General features: G+C 39.0%; 1 protein-coding gene across 9 annotated transcripts in view; it reads right to left on the bottom strand.

Annotated features, from left to right (window-relative positions):
* ZMYND11 (zinc finger MYND-type containing 11) overlaps positions 1–16,803 on the bottom strand; it is a 146,164-nt gene that overhangs the window by 62,394 nt on the left and 66,967 nt on the right. The window lies entirely within an intron of this gene.

The following is a 16,803-nucleotide window of genomic DNA, read 5'->3' as shown; positions in this document are numbered from 1 at the left end:
ACTTTAACAAACACAAGCATGGACATTACAGATTACCTTCTTAGAAAAATATCATGGGAACTGTGATTGTCAAACTCTGCACAATATTTACAAACATTACCGTTAAGGGTATTTAAATAGGACCTGGTAATTTGTTTTTAGTGCCTTGAGCAATGAACAAAAAACTTATACCTTGCATAGTAACAAGTACTGTAGGAAGAATTTAAGATGAGTTTGCATTCATTAGCAAGTATCTACTAGGGAGAAGCACTGCTGTTTTCAAAAACTGTTTGTATTGCTAGTGATAATAATCTTATCCACTAATCATAGTCATACTCAGTTCATGCTCAGCGATTACATCACATGCCATACCAATGAAAAGCAACCAGCTCTGGGATGAAATATGGCAATCATTCTGCCACACCAATATTCCACAACAGAGTTCTTAGGAGGAATTATCCAATGGAAACTGCAGGGGCAATCTAACTGGCAGAATCTATCAAATGGAATTTGGCAAGACACCTAATTCTTGCAAAAAGAATGGTGAGATCTTTAATTGTGTGTTTTACCACTGATTTCTAATCCAAAGCAAATCACACCAGATTATTGCTCTTCATCTCTAGCGCCTTTGCCCTGCTTCCTAGGTGCAAAAGAACTGGACAACTTTCCTACCAAAGTAATTGTGGATTCCTCCAGAATGGAGGAACCCCAACATCCATTCTCCCCCTTCCCTCTCCGATGGTGTATTTTTGGACTTGGCGAGGGCATAGCTAGAGTGCTCCATCGATCCTTGCCTGTGTAATGGCCTTCCACCCTAGGTCCTGCATCGATCTTAGTTCAACTAGACCTGAGGATCTCACACGTAATTAATTTAATGTCCCATAATACCTGGCTGGGCATTGGTTTCAACACAGACTTAACAAGGTGGCACTCTTCTCTGTAAGTCACGAATATCACTGCTTATTGAATCTAGGTTTTCCTGTGATTTTTCTTCATTAAGTAGCTAAGTTAATGTGATTCAACAAGATCACTGTCCAATGTCATTTGGCTGCAAATATGGACTGTATAAAGACAACATGAATGGAAATAGAATCTTAATCTATAGATGTCAAATGCCGGGATAATATTTTAACCAGGGCTATTAACAATTCAAGACTTTTAACTCTTCTAGCATCCACATTAACTGCAGCCAGCTTCTTCACATCACCTTCCAGCAGGGGATCACAACCTCTTTCCTCCTGTTGGCACTCAAATTAATTTCTTCCACGCCTGCTTCCATTTCCCTTAGATCAAAGGTAGATTTATTTTTCTCAGAGGTGTCTGAAAGTGACTGTTAACAGGGATAGTTGACACACTTGTGCCTAGGAGGGAGGGATAGCTCAGTGTTTTGAGTATTGGCCTGCTAAACCCATGGTTGTGAGTTCAACCCTTGAGGGTGCCACTTAGGGATCAGGGGTAAAATCAATACTTGGCCCTGCTAGTGAAGGCAGGGGGCTGGACTCCATGACCTTTCAAGGTCCCTTCCAGTTCTAGGAGATTGGTATATCTCCAATTACTACCTTTACCTTAACCAATCCTAGGCATCTTACATTTTATGTTGCTTAGGGCAGAACATAAAGATGAAATCACAAACAAAATTAACATTAAGCAGAACATAAACACAGCTAGACTAAAGCATTATGAAAAGTTTAGCTATCTAGACTCTAAACCAAATTGCAGGGAATACTGATTAAACAAGATGAAACACTCCTCCATAGAAAGATCTTTGTGCTGGCCAGCTGATGCCAGCCTGTCAGTGTTCTTCAGAGGTCCAGCAAGATATGAGAGTTCAGCTTAATTACTCCCTTCTCTCATAGTCCTATGTGTCTCTGTGAGCCCAGGTGTTAAGAATCTTCATTAGCATGCTGAATATTACCTCCCTCTTTAATCCAGACATTAATACACCACCATAATTGTGCAAAGATACAATGCAAAATTGATTAGACTCAGTATCATTTTTTTCAGATACAGTTTTTAAATTTTCCTTCTACTAATTTGCACCGGTTTATAGCTCTGCATTTCAAAGGCCTTTCAAATTTTCAACCTGAGTGAGTCATTTAACAAAAATAATATAAAACTATCAACATAAAAACCAATTAATCAGTCCAAGAAGGACTAACACTCTGGTGCCTATAAATAGACTTATTTGCAATGCATTTCTATGCTTTTACATATAAAATGAAGAAATATTATAAACTACTACTTTGAAATTTTACCTTGGCATCAGATTTTTGTACAATTGACCAGTTTCTTATACATTTTATATATTTTTATATAGAGAATATTCTTATATATTTGTTTGCTTTATGAGTGTACTGATCTTTAAACTAATTAACTGAACGTTCACAAAAGTATTAAAGACATTTTTGTTCTTCCTAGGGTGGTCTAAATGAATATTTACAAGACTTAGGGCTTCTAGTTTCAAGAAGTGTATGTACAAAGTTTAGTCTACTATAAAAAACAGTGACAGAAGAACAGGAAAAACATTTTCTGAGCCAAGGCACCAACTACAATATTATCAATTTCATGCAGCTTACCTTAGGAAAAATAAAGTAATGTAGGAAAGGGGATTGATTTAACAAGATCAGAGAAAAACAGCACCTTATTCTTGTCTCTGTAACAGAAAGAGTTCATGGCTGTTAAAGAGAGATTCAAACACAGGGTTTTCCTTAGGCTTGGTCTACACTACCAACTTACGCTGGTATAATTATGTCGCTCAGGGGTATGGAAAATCCACATCTCTGCAACGTAGTTATACTGTTTTAACCCCCAGCGTAGACAGTGCTGTGTCGACGGGAGAAGCATTCCCATTGACATAACTCCTGCCTCTCAGAGAGGTGGAGTGCCTACATCAACAAGCGAATCTATCTGACTGGCACAGGTAGCATCTTCACTAAGCGCTGCAGGGGCGCAGCTGCAGAGCTGTTAAGTGTAGACTAGCCCTTAGTGTCATCTCTCTATTAAGTGTTTCTGTGATTGTTCTCTGTGGATAAACCAACCTAACCCTGTATTCATCTGCTCTGGAAGTGAATGGTCAATAGGTATAATAGGCATTTTGCTGTTGCTATTGGGGCAATAATGTTCTGGTTCTCTCTGTGTAATGCTCACATCACTTGCCTTTGGTGAACTGTACAGAACACAGAAGTGCTTTTTACACTATGTGTTATGGAAAATACTTCATGATACTATTTCCCCTTCCCTTTTCACCTGCCAGAATTTCAGGTTTCCTTAACTTGCTTCATCACCTTACCTATTCTGTCAGGTTGGAATTCACCATGGTTTGAAATCAAATGCTAGATCTTGGAAGAGCTTCCTTTAAATAACTGATATATGCCTTTCTGCTGCTATGCTTAAAAATATACCAAGAAGAAGAGTAAACAAAGATAAGAAAAATGATCTAATAACAGCCAGAAGTGAACTATGCAATAATTGTATTATATTCCTATGACTAGCAGAATACCTTATCTGAAACACCAGATTTTAGATTCACCTACTTATAACCAATAGAACAACAGAAGACATTTTGAGAAGAACTATCTGACAAAGGAAGAGAATTTGAAATAGCAACAAACTATTATGATAATGATAATTTCAGTCAAAACATTTCAGACTTTGGAACAATTTGGCTTACATAAAGTTAATATTGTTTATGTATAAGTAATGAGTTGGGATATGAAGAATGCCAGGGAGATTTAAATTTTCATCAAAGCCAGAGATGCCATCAGCAGAGACAGTCAGATTTTCTAACTGGTTTCTGATCCTGAAGCAAGCACATAGTAAGCAAACCAGACGTTCTGGTTTAAGTGAGACCATCTTAAGTTTTGAAGCATTATCTCGTCATTCCATTATATATGCTCATTCATCCCATTTTGAGACCATTCCCTACCAGTTCAGTCTGCTTGTCCCTAGCTTGCTTAATCAGCATTCCTAGAAACTGCCTTCTGGGGAAACTCAGCCCTGGAACTGGACAGCTTAACAAAAGGAGACCTGTAGCTGTTAATTGCCCTTAGTATGTGGAAGAACTTCCCAGAATGATATTCAGAGAAGAACGCCCCCCCCCCACACACACACTTTCAGAGCTAATTATCGAATGGGAAGGGCACACACACGCAGCTGACTCAACCTCATTTTGGTAATCAGAAAATCTCAAGTTAATAGAGTAGAATTTCATATCTGGTAATTCTTCTCTGTGATATCATCCCATCAGGTAAACTCTGCCTAACTAACAAAAACAGAGCACCCACAGGAGGACAGAGTTTTGACACCCTCTATAGGCTTAATGCCTCCCTTCTTTTCAGGCTACATCTACACTACAGCCAGGATCAATACTCTGAGATCGATCCACTGGCGGTCGATTTAGTGGGTCTACTGAACACCCGCCAAATCAACAGCAGATTGCTCTCCAGTTGACCCCTGAACTCCACCCCCAACGAGAAGAGTAAGGTAAGTTGACAGAAGAGTTTCTCCCAATGACTCCCCATGGTGTAGACCCCATGGTAACTCAAACTAAGGTACATTGACTGCAGCTACATTATTCATGTAGCTGGAGTTGCATTGTGTAGGTCGACTTACTGTGGTAGTGTAGACATAGCCTCAGATATTCAACTGAGCTGTAACTTAAATCAAAATAGAACTTAACAAAAATGGCTCCACAGAACCAAAACAGAGCTGATAAGGGCAAGGTGGGTATCTGCATCAGTAGCAGTGAACCACAGAAAGGAATTACCACACAAGAAATTATCCTTTCTGTGACTTAGTTGTGTGATCAGTATAGACTGATATCATCCTTCAGTCAACAGTCAGAAAGGAGTTACCCCACAAGAAATACAGACTGATATCTGTATTTCTTTGCAAGTTGCAGACTGATATAATCTAAGCAACATATTCCCAACCAAAAGGCAGAGAAATACAGAAAGGGAAATCAACACACTAGGTGCTACACAGAGCCATCAGGGTAGTAGGATTGAGAGAACCCAATTCTGCCTCCTGTCATTAAAAACTCAACAAAAAAAGACAGATTCAACTAACACAATGGTGGAACTGGAAAGGAACTTTACTGAAACCATAGTCTTCCATCGCTCACTGTCTGGGGCAACATTCTCAGGGGACAAGCAGCACTACAAGGAGCAACAAGTGGTCAACTTGCATATGTCAATAAATTATTGCCTTTTTTTTTTTTTTTTGACTCAATAGTCCACAACAGGCCTGGCCAAATTAACTTTATATCAAAATGAGGGGAGGCCTCCTACCTTGTTGTCCTCTGCAAGCATTGGGCCACTGAACCGTTTTCAGGATCTTCAACTAGGATGATGGAGTTTTGTGATTTTCCATATTCAGTGGAATGGTGGAGGTAAACATTAATAGCCCTCTACCTACCAAGGAAAAGCACAGATTCTCTATCTGCACTCTAGCACTCTGGGCAATGGAGCAGCTTCACAGATAAAGGAAAGGGTACAGAGAAAGGCAACAAAAATAATTAACGGTATGGAACAGCTTCCATATGAGGAAAGATTAAAAAGACTGGGACTATTCAACTTGGAAAAGAGACGACTAAGGGGAGATATGATAGAGGTATATCAGCTCATGAATGGTGTGGAGAAAATGAACAGAGAACTGTTACTTACCCCTTTACATAACATAAGAACCAGGGGTCACTCCATGAAATTAATAGGCAGAAGTTTTAAAACAAACATAAAAATGGCCACACTGAGTCAGACCAATGGTCCATCTAGCCCAGTATCCTGTCTTTCAACAGTGGCCAATGCCAGATGCTTGAGAGGAATTGAACAGAATAAGTAATCATCAAGTGATCCACCCCTCACGCATTCCCAGCTTCTGGCAAACAGAAGCTAGGGACACTTCAGAGCATGGTTTTGCATTCCTGTTCATCCTGGATAATAGCCATTGATGGACCTATCCTCCATGAACTTATTTTGTTATTTTTGGACCCTGTTATAGTCTTAGCCTTCACAATATCCTCTGGCAAAAAGTTCCATAGGCTGACTGTGCATTGTATGAAGAAATATTTCCCTTTGTTGGTTTTAAACCTACTGTCTATTAATTATGTATTATGAGGAGTAAATAACACTTCCTTATTTACTCTCTCCACATCACTCATGGTTATAGACCTCTATCATATCCCCCCTTACTCGTCTCTTTTCCAGTCTGAAAAGTCCCACTCTTATTAATCTCTCCTCATATGGAAAGCTGTTCCATACCCCTAATCATGTTGTTGCCCTTTTTTGTACCATTTCCAATTCCTATATATATTCTGAGATAGGGTGACCAAATCTTAATGCAGTATTCAAGATGTGGGCGTACCATGGATTTATATAGAGGCAATATGATATTTTCTGTCTTATTATCTATCCCTTTCTTAATGATTCCCAACATTCTTTTAGCTTTTTTGACTGCCACTGCACATTGAGTGGGAAGTACATAAGTAACTACTTCACACAACACATAGTTAACCTGTGGGACTCATTACGAGGGGAAGCTGTGAAGGCAAAAACTACAACTGGATTAAAAAAATTAAATAAGCTTGTGGAGGATAAGTCCATCAATGGGTTTAAGCCAAGATGGTCAGGGATGCAACCCCATGCTCTGCGTGTCCCTATGTCTCTGACTGCCAGATGCTAGGACTCGATACAGGGACTGGATCACTTTACAATTTCCCTATTCTGTTCATTCCCTCTGAAGCATCTGGTGTTGGACACTGTCAGAAGACAGGATACTGGGCTAGCTGGAGCATTGGCCTGACCCAGTATGGCTGTTCTTATGGGAAGAAGATTAGGGTAAGGTCCACAGTTTTGGGGCTTGAAGCAGGAATTAATGCAGGGCAGTCCTACGGCATATGTTATGCATGAGATCAGACTAGATGATCAGCTATGGCCTTAAAAAATACGAGTCTACTTTATTAGAGAAATACAGGGAAAGATCAGTGAGAGAGCAGCCAGCTCCACTATTTCACAGGCCAGGGAGATCCCTTCCAAAGGACCACCACCTTCCAGGATGTTAGAGGAAGGCGACAAAGTTGAAAAGCTCAAAGGAAGTAAATTGTGTGAGCCCAACACTAATTTTGGCTCCAGTGTGGGAAAAGAGAACTGGCCGGGGAGAAACAGACAGCAGCTTCAAAGAACCAAGACACCAAGGGAGAAGCACAGAGCACACGATGTGAGTACCTGACCTCTGGCAGGCCAGGCCTGTATCACACCATCCCTTGGAAAAACTCAGAATAAAGGAAAAAGCACTCCTGGCCTGCTCACCCCATCTGAGCTTGATGTAGAGAAGACTGCCCAAAACCTCTTTATTTCTGGGCAACAGCAAGACGTAGACAACCTGGTGTAAAAGACCAAGTTCCAAGAACATCACTTGCTCAGAAGTCACAATGATAGACTGAGTTGATCTGGGAGAGGTGACGGTCTCTTGTGACATGAGAAAGGAGAAAAAGGTTACAAGGACTGGTGATTCTAAAGTCACTAGTGACAAATCCACAAAACTACACCCTTTATGGTCAGTTGAGCAGGTGTACTCTGTCTTGCAAAGGAACCTCAGATTGGTAGAGAGGGTGATGTAGGGGAACACACACACTAGGATGAAACTCCATTAACTGGAGATGTTGCCCTGTGCTACTGTCACTGGGTCTTGGACTATGCAACATAAGTTTGTGGTTTTCTGAGTTTTCCTGAGACCAAAATACATTTCTGATTGCCAGGACCAAATCTTTCGATCAGAGATGGAAGAGGCAAGCCTTTTCCCTTAGAATCCATTTGCTGGGATGCGTGGCTTTTTGGCTGCTGGATTCAGCTATTTCAGTATTTGTGGGGTGCTGAGGGAAAAAGAGTTGTTGTAGGGCCTCCTGTACCTATTATACTCTTTGAGCATTATAACCAGTTGACTTAGGCAACTACTGCTATGTTTTTAATATAAAGGAAAATATGATAATGAAGACAAAACTGATGTAAGATTACCAGAGCTATTTTCACTGTTTGAAACTAGGACATTGATGCCTTTGACCATTCCACCTGTTTTGCTGTCCAGTGTTCCTGCTCAGAAAATCAGTGATCAGCTACCTTCCTCCAAGACGTGACGTTCTACTCCTCCAGATACAAATAGAAGCCCTAGGACTCGCTATGCCTTCCACAATGAAGTAAGTTGTCCTGCCTTTGACTTAGTATCCGATACTGGTTGTGCCTATGCTTGTGTGACATTTGAGTCAGCCCATCTGAACATTATAGCCCTATGATACTAAGTCCTTGTCTGGTTAAAAGTAGTCTTTGGTTATCCCTGGAATATAACTCCACCGACTCAAAATCCTCCCAGCTTGGGAAAAACAAACTGGCACTAGTCCTGACTCTCTGAACCTTTTCTCGGGAAGGAATGACATTTTGGAAGCTGACGACTTGCCTAATCAGGTAGTTCTTCTGGAGAGATGCTCTAGGGGGAGTCTTGAGGCCCTGGTTCAAGCACTACAGTCATATCTATGTTTGAACATCCCAGTATTTTGAAACATGGACCCAGGGCCGGCTCCAGGTTTTTTGCCGCCCCAAGCAAAAAAAACAAAAACAAAAACAAAAAACTCCAAGAGCACAACTGTCAAAGCAAAATAAATAAATAAAATAAAATAAAATAAAATAAAAAAGCCCCCCGGACTGCTGCCACTGGAATTGTGCTGCCCTCAAGCACATGCTTCGTTTGCTATTGCCTAGAGCCGGTCCTGCTCCAACCAACAGTCTGGAAGTTCTACTGGCAGGTGCTGCAGGATGCAGGCCCATGTTGACAAGGAAAAGAAATACCCAGATTTTTATTATTATTTTTGAAGGTCAGGAGAGGAGCTGAGTATGACTTAGTCTGGCTTCTGCAGAAATGAAATGTAGGCACACATGTACTGGGCTTATGTCTTCTTCCTTGTGCTTCCCTATAATTTTCATGGGTGAGGGGCTTCATCCTTTGCATCCCCCAAGAGTCTTCAGATACCGTATGCCCTTCAGTTTCCTTCCCCTGAATATGCCCCTGAGTGGGTGAGGAGGTTGGTTAAACACCATAGAGCTCTATGAGTGATTCAGCTGCAGGCATGGGAGCAATAACTGCCTCTCTGTAGAGGGTCTCAGAATAAATACAGATTGGGAAGAAAGACTCATTGAAAGAGACCTTGAAAGTGCTGCTGCCAGTATAGAGTGCAGGCCTTTCTTTGTTGGCTTCATAGCTAGCTTTCTAAGCTAAGGGGAATTAAAAAAGAAAACAAACAAAAAAAATGAGGTATTGTAAAAATAAATAATTAAATATACGCCCAAGTGCACACACAGCCCAAGTAAAAAAGCAACCTCAAAGAGGGTTCAGCTAAAAAGAATAAGCAGTATGTGATGCTGCCAGTAGAACGAGCAGTCTGCTTTGTTCTGGCTTAATTCTTCAGAAGCAGGAAGTAAAGTGAATCTATGCAGAGACCAGGCAGGAAGGAGTCGACTCAAGAGTGTGCCAGTGTTCTGTGCTCTCACTAGTTTTCACACGTCTGACTGATAAGTGCAGGAGTGATTACCCATCAGTTTGCACCACTGGCAACTAAGTTACAGAACTATGCATCCGATGAAGTGGGTTTTAGCCCACAAAAGCTTATGCCCAAATAAATTTGTTAGTCTCTAAGGTGCCACAAGGACTCCTTGTTGTTTTTGCTGATACTGTACAGACTAACATGGCTACCAATCTGACAACTATAAGTGACACACTAGTTTATATTAAACCTATCACTGTTTACATAATTAGAGGTCAGAGTAATGAACAACATAGATTTATAACACAGTCATCAATTGCACTGGTGAAAACGTTTGGAACCAGAACACTAACATTAGAGCTGTTTAATAGTCCAAATAGGCAAGTAATAGTTCAGAGGTCTACAGAGCTTGTATCTATGTTGCATACAATTTATGAAATGTATATATTTTAATACTGATGAACTTGAGGATTTAATTATATTTAGTTTTGCAGGTCACCATAAATAAAATTATTTGTTAGGGTAAAGCTTCAAAAAGTATGTGTTCTTGAAAGATCAGTATTTGTAATCAGCCAGATTCAGCCAATTTTACACTGAATAGCACACCTCACTACTCAAGATGCATTTAGTGAACGTTATAATAACTGTATAAATACAAGTTGCCTAAATCTCAAATGTGCTCACCACCTGTAGATTTCAGAGAAGTCAGCTGGAGCTGTGGGTGCTCAGCATTTCTGATAGTCACTTATATTTAAGTATATAAATATGAAATTAGGTACCTAACTTTAGACCACCTAAATTTGAAAATTATGTTGCAAAAGATGAAGTATATATTTTTTAAAGAACTTATTTACAGAAATAAGGTATTTTTCTAAATCCCAAATGTTGTCAAAGTACTTTCTGACCAATGCTGAATATGAAAAGTATTTCAGACCACAGGTTATTTGAAAAATATTGTTCATAACAAGAATTTCCCAATATAATGTAATACAACTTTATTCAATACAGTATCTTTCATACCAATTGCATCCCACAACATTTACTGACAGAGATAACATAATTACCAAGGTAACTCATAAATAATAGTAGAGGGAAAGAGAAACACAGAGTTATAGGCAAGGGAGAAAAAGATATATTTTCAGTTTAGATTTGATATGGAATGAAGTTCTTCACATAAATCTTGACAATATTAATTTTTAAACTAGAACAAGTATTGGTTACAAAATCAAATCTTGAAACCAGTCAGAGAAATATTAGAACCACTTCTTCTGGTATCACACATTTTACTAAAAATAATTGGATGCATAATTGTCTCTCTGAACTCTGTAAATGTAGGAATCATAAGAGATTAGTAAATAACCATAAGTTACTAGTCCAGATTCCCAATAGCTTGACAGAAATAGAGAAAAACACTTGATTAAGTCTTAAGAGTCCAATTAGTTGTGAGGGAAATATAAAGAAAATGCTGCAAAAGACCTTAGAAAATCTAGAAAGAACATGTATCTTCACAGAAATATTTCTCAACCTGCTGTGTGTCTATGAGAGTCAATATTTTAGTCTACTGATTTAAATATGCATGATTTTTTTTCTTTTCTCTCAAGGAGACATCTAACTATTCCCATGTACATCACTATGTGTTAAAACCATCTCGAGATTATTTTGTAAGACTTCTGAAACAATAATTCCTCCACCTCAAAGTTAAGAAATGTACAAATATTATTTGTATCATTTTATGTCAATTTAAATCTAAGTATAACTTCACACACATCCAATTCCATCAAGGAGAGCTGATATTTTCCCTAAAGTATGAGTGAATTTAGGGCTAATGACAATGAGATAATAAAAGCTAGCTCGAGACAAATATACTACAAGCAGATCCTATCAGGGCTGCCCAGAGGATTCAGGGGGCCTGGGGCAAAGCAATTTTGGGGGCCTCTTCCATAAAAAAAAGTTGCAATACTATAGAATACTCTTATTCTCATGGGATCCCCTGCAGGGCCCGGGGCAAATTGTCCCACTTGCTCCCCCCTCTGGGCAGCCGGGGACCCTATGCAACATCCCTCATAGCTTTGCCAGTGAATCTCAAATCTGATCTGCAACACCTTACTGGTCCAGTCCTAGCTTTCCCCTCAGCAAGGAGTGCCAATGCTGCCAGATTATGTGGTGGTTTTGAGATGTACACATATAGGGCCTAATATGGGGCCAAACTTGTGATTTTAGTTAGTATCTGAACTGCGATCTCCAGAGGTGAAAGCCTAGTGCATTGTAACCTCCTGTAATTCCTTTTTTTCAGGTTATCCCAAATCGAAAACTGATGGAAGCTAAAGGGGTGAGAAAAAAATGAAGAAAAAGCACAAATGTGGACAAATAAGTCAAGCTCTGCTATCATGACAGAAGCCATTCTCAGCTACTGTTTAGAGCATCATTAATCCCAGTGATATTCATCCATATAACTGACAGAAAAGTGGACTTTTTTTAACAAAGTGATATTTTTGAAATAATATGCCAGTGTAGGACTTCTAGACCATTCCTATTAACATTTATAATTTTAAAAGTTAACACTTTTCTATGTGATAATTTAGTCCACAACAGAGGGGTGTAAATTTTAGTCAGCACTAGAGTGTTGTACGCTAACTGGCCCATGAGGATTTTGCTGGCATGCACTAAAAGTGCATATTTATGTCGTTCCATTTAAAAAAATACTATGTTAATGCACACTAGGGAACTTTTAATGCATGCTAGCAGGGTCCACACAGCCAAACTACTGTGTGACACACAAATTGCAGACTACAATTTACACCCCTCGGTTATGGACTAAAGCACCATGTGGACAAACCCATAGTTACTAAATATCAAGCACCAAATCCTCAACTTGTATAAGATGTCATAGCTCAGCTGAAGTCAATGGGCCTCTGACAATTTAAACCAGGATCTGCTCCAAGTGTTATATTTTACATTTAAATAAAAGTTTTACTACCCTTAAGTAAAACAGTCTAACCAAAACCCCAGTGCACTGAATGTTATACAGATGAGATGTGGCATCCATTCTATCATGTTTTTTAACACTATTTTAAAAAGGTGATTACTGTATAATCCTTATTACTAATTCCCCAGAACCTGATACATTGCTATTTATCATTACCCTTTGCTTACAGACTTTTAGCTAGTTTTCAATCCATGGTACAGTGCTTATATCCAATAAATTTGAATTAAATATCCAAATAAGCTACAGTTCCTTGTTAAATCACTATATGCTTTATTAAAATGTAGACAGAACAGCTATTGAATTCCCTTCATTTTCTGATTTTTTAAAATTTATATATTTTTAAAAAGCCATCAAGCTTGTCTATTGTGATATTGTCCCTTGCAGATGCATGCTGTTCATACTTTGCTTTTCTGTTATTTAAGTATTTATATTGCATTCTAATTACTAACATATTTTATCCCTTAATTTTCCTCCCATTTGAAGTTGAATTTAGGTTTTTGTTTCCTGATACCTCCTCCAATTGTCAATGACTTTTCAAAAAAAATTGCCAGAAGTTCAGTAAGTTAATTAGCTAATTCCCTAAAGGCCCTGATTTGTATATGCATATTTTCCAAGTGATTCTTTTCCTCCATTTTACAGCAATAAATTATAGTTTTCAATTACTTTCTAATTGTACATTTTCTTTTTCTTTATTTTTCCTCATCAATTTTAAGGAGCAGTTCAACAGAATTGTACTTAATTTAGTCCTTTAATTAATAGGCCTCTTTTCTTTATAGAGTATCATGCTTTACTGATGAAGTGGGTATTCACCCACGAAAGCTCATGCTCCAATACTTCTGTTAGTCTATAAGGTGCCACAGAACTCTTTGTCACTTTATTCTTTATAGAGTTTCCCAATATATATATTAAAAAGTCCTTTCTTTCCCTCTTCTCCCCCCACCATATTTTTCTTGCAAGCCATGGCTAGTTCTGTAGATTCTCCTTTGGTTCTCTCATGTTCTAATTTCCAATTCTTTCATCTTCAGATTTTTGAACAATTCCTTATAAAACCACACTGACTTTTTCTTGCTTTCTATATTTTATATTTCAGTGGAATTGTAATCTCTTACATCTTAATTATGATGTCTGCTAGTATGCCAGTTTTTTCCACATTCATGGATTTTCATACCTCCATTGTATGTGAGATAGTTTCTTAATTCCCCAAGATGTATTTTCTAAGATCCAGTACCATTTGTATTGTTGTTTTCCATGAATCCACTTTTGAGTTTGTGTAGCTCATCATCATTAACACTAAGTCCCCTTTTCATATTCTCAATCAGTTCCTCTCTGTTGGTAAAAAGTAGATTCTGGCTGGTGTCTCCACTTTCCAGATCATGAGTGTGATGGGGTGTACCTGACTCTTCATGGCCCCCTTCTGGAGTCTCTGCAGTCCTACTATGCCTTGCTGCAGGAAGGAGCAGTGGAGGTGGGTCCTCCAGGCTGGCCTAGAGGGGCTTCATGGAAGCAGCCAATCAGAGGCTCAACAGGCTCAGACAAAAGAAGCTGCAGGGCCTGACCAGGTCAGTTCTAGGGGAGGCGAGCCCTTCCCTTCCCTTCCGTTCCCTTCCCACAGGAGCTTGAGTGGCTGTATTTACTTCAGATGGGAGATAGTTCTGTTGGACATTGCTTCCCTGGAAGGGGTCCATTTTTGACTGTGTGCCTTGAGCCACTGGAGACCTGCCCAGCGAGGATGGCAACCTACAGGGGGTGCCAGGAGTGGTGAAAAGTTTGCAGTACCATACCCAACTGCTAGGAGGCACTTGAAGTGAGTGCCCCCCATTAGAATGAGTATGTTCTCTTTCTAACTTAGGAATTTTTTTAATGGTCCATATTTCTCAACCAGTGCATGACTGAGTGCACTGTTTTAAAAGTAGCAGATATTCACATAAACTTGTTCTTTATTTTGTGTGTCCTTATCTAAGAATATTTCACATTACTGTGACTCTCAGAATTATTGTATTGTCTAGTCTTGTAAATATTTGTAATGTGCAAAGTCACCCCTTTAACAAAGCCCATAGTGTTAACACTGTTGACAGTGTTAACATCCTGCTTGTCAGAATCACCGCTCCAAGTTCTAGTTGTGCACACCCAGTCATATTATCCATCACTTAGCATCACTTGTAACTTACTTTGCTTATGAGCCACACATTTGCATTTGCGTGCAGACCCCAGTGTACACCTATTAAGCAACAGCTTCACTATTATTTTACTTGCCTAAATGAGTCTTGAACCCAGGAAGCTGTTACCACCTAAGCCATTCAGTTCTCATCTCAGAGAGAGCATTCTAATATTTCATAAAGCTTTGGGATTCATATCTATAAAACATACTTTGTCACTCATCTCATTAGTCTCCAGCATCACTTTTCTTCTTTCTTCACTAGCGCTTTGCACTGGAAGGATCTTTAAGACATTTATCTGTGTGTTCCCTGTTTTGAGTTCTCTTCTCAAGACTATAAAGTTGATAGAATCGAGGACAAATTTCCCTTCACCCTTGTGTTGCCAATACTAATCTGGACTGATATTTTAACATTTGCAAACTTTTTCAGGCAACCCTTTACCTTTGACCCATCTGCTGCCTTGGCACCAAGAGACAACATACCATCCACAGTCTTTCCGGATTACAAAAAAACCCAGGCCATGGTCCATTAAGCTATTAAGATTGCTTGCCTCTTCTTCTTCTTCTTCTCTGATGACTCACCTTCAGTGGCTTTCTTGTGCTGAGCGGGTTACCAACTGTACCTTGCTTCTTTTTAGCCTGACCATCCTCCAGTTTGTTAACAGCAGAATCTCTATTGCTGGTTTCTATGCCAAATGGCCCCTGACTAGTTTCCATTCCTTTTGCCCAAATTTTTCCATCATCCACAACAATAGTTTGGCATGGTGTGTCTCTAGGTAGCACCCTCATGACTTCTCTAATTCAGTGTCCCATATTTCTGACAGTCATCTTGTGCTGAATGGAAACCTGTTTGCACTTCATAAATGTATAGAATATTTGGTTATATTCCCAACCTTGTCACTGAGTTACTATGTGGCCTGGTGTAAGTCACTTGACATCTCTCTAAATGTGTACAGTAATACCTATTTGTGTATTAGTAATATTCTGAGGCTTGATTAAGTAATGCTTGTAAAACTCTTGAGACTCTCTGATTGAAATGAGCTATACAGGTCAAATTCCTTACATATACGGTCTTCTCCATCAGACTAACCTGGCTCCTTTGGTAGAATTTTCATGTCCCAGTAGATACTTCTTATTTTAATGATGGATTTCTCTGTTAAAACTTATAGGAACTAGGGACAGTACTATCACTCCCTCAGGATTTCATCTGTTTGCTTTTATCGTATTTGTTGTTTACTACATTCACTGTCTTTATAAGCCTAGAGATGCTTTCCTACCCCAACATAGAACTTCCAAACCATGTCAATTAAACAGATCACCAACCTGTAGTTTGTTTTACTTATCTTACCTGTACTGTTTAAAACTCTTCCCTCTGTTAGTCACTAATTTCAATGAACCCTTAAAACTCCAGATATGCCCTTTTTAGATTTACAGTATATTCAAGTTATGCACCTTTTAAAATTTGTTCATATAGATATCTTTTCAGAATATGCTGTGTAGGTGTGGGTCTCAAAATTTTGATAATAAAGCAAAACCAGGGCACACAAAGCTCCAATCTTTAATTGCACTGATTGGCTCATCTTATTCAAAAGACCTATACTAATGTTGTGAGGTTTCAGTTTTTTTTCCCCCCTCAAAATTATAAGCACTACAGGGCAGAGATCTAATACATTTTGAGTGCTACCACAAACAAACAATAGTAACATTAGCAGCAAACAACATTCTAGTTCAGTGGTTCTCAACCCGCGGTCCGCTTGCAGCTCAGCGCACAGCTGCGACCTATGTGACATCCTCAAGGCCAAAATGGGTATATATTGTGTGGATGTGGCCCACATAATTTGGTTCCTGTATGGTAATATAATCCCACTGAGGTCAGGGGCTTTTTTAAATAAAAAGATTATCCTCCTGGTTCCAAAATAATTCAGCTTTTATAAGACTATTTACAAATATTTTTATTCTCATTTTCTGCTTCACTTTCTATAGCTAGTATTTCCCCTCTGACCACAGGCTAATGAATAAGCAGAAGTCTACCAGTGTTGCTTCTATTTTGTCTATGGATTTATGATGAAGTGAACAAATATTGAATAGACCCTTCATCAGATTTAATACCTGAGTATTGGATTTAAAGACTCTCGGTTTTCAACATTTTTTGTTAAT

Source organism: Chelonoidis abingdonii, chromosome 2, assembly GCF_003597395.2.
Source record: "Chelonoidis abingdonii isolate Lonesome George chromosome 2, CheloAbing_2.0, whole genome shotgun sequence".
Classification (NCBI taxonomy): Eukaryota; Metazoa; Chordata; order Testudines; family Testudinidae; genus Chelonoidis; species Chelonoidis abingdonii.
Note: the sequence above shows the minus strand (reverse complement) of the source record. Positions and strands in the feature narration are given on the sequence as shown.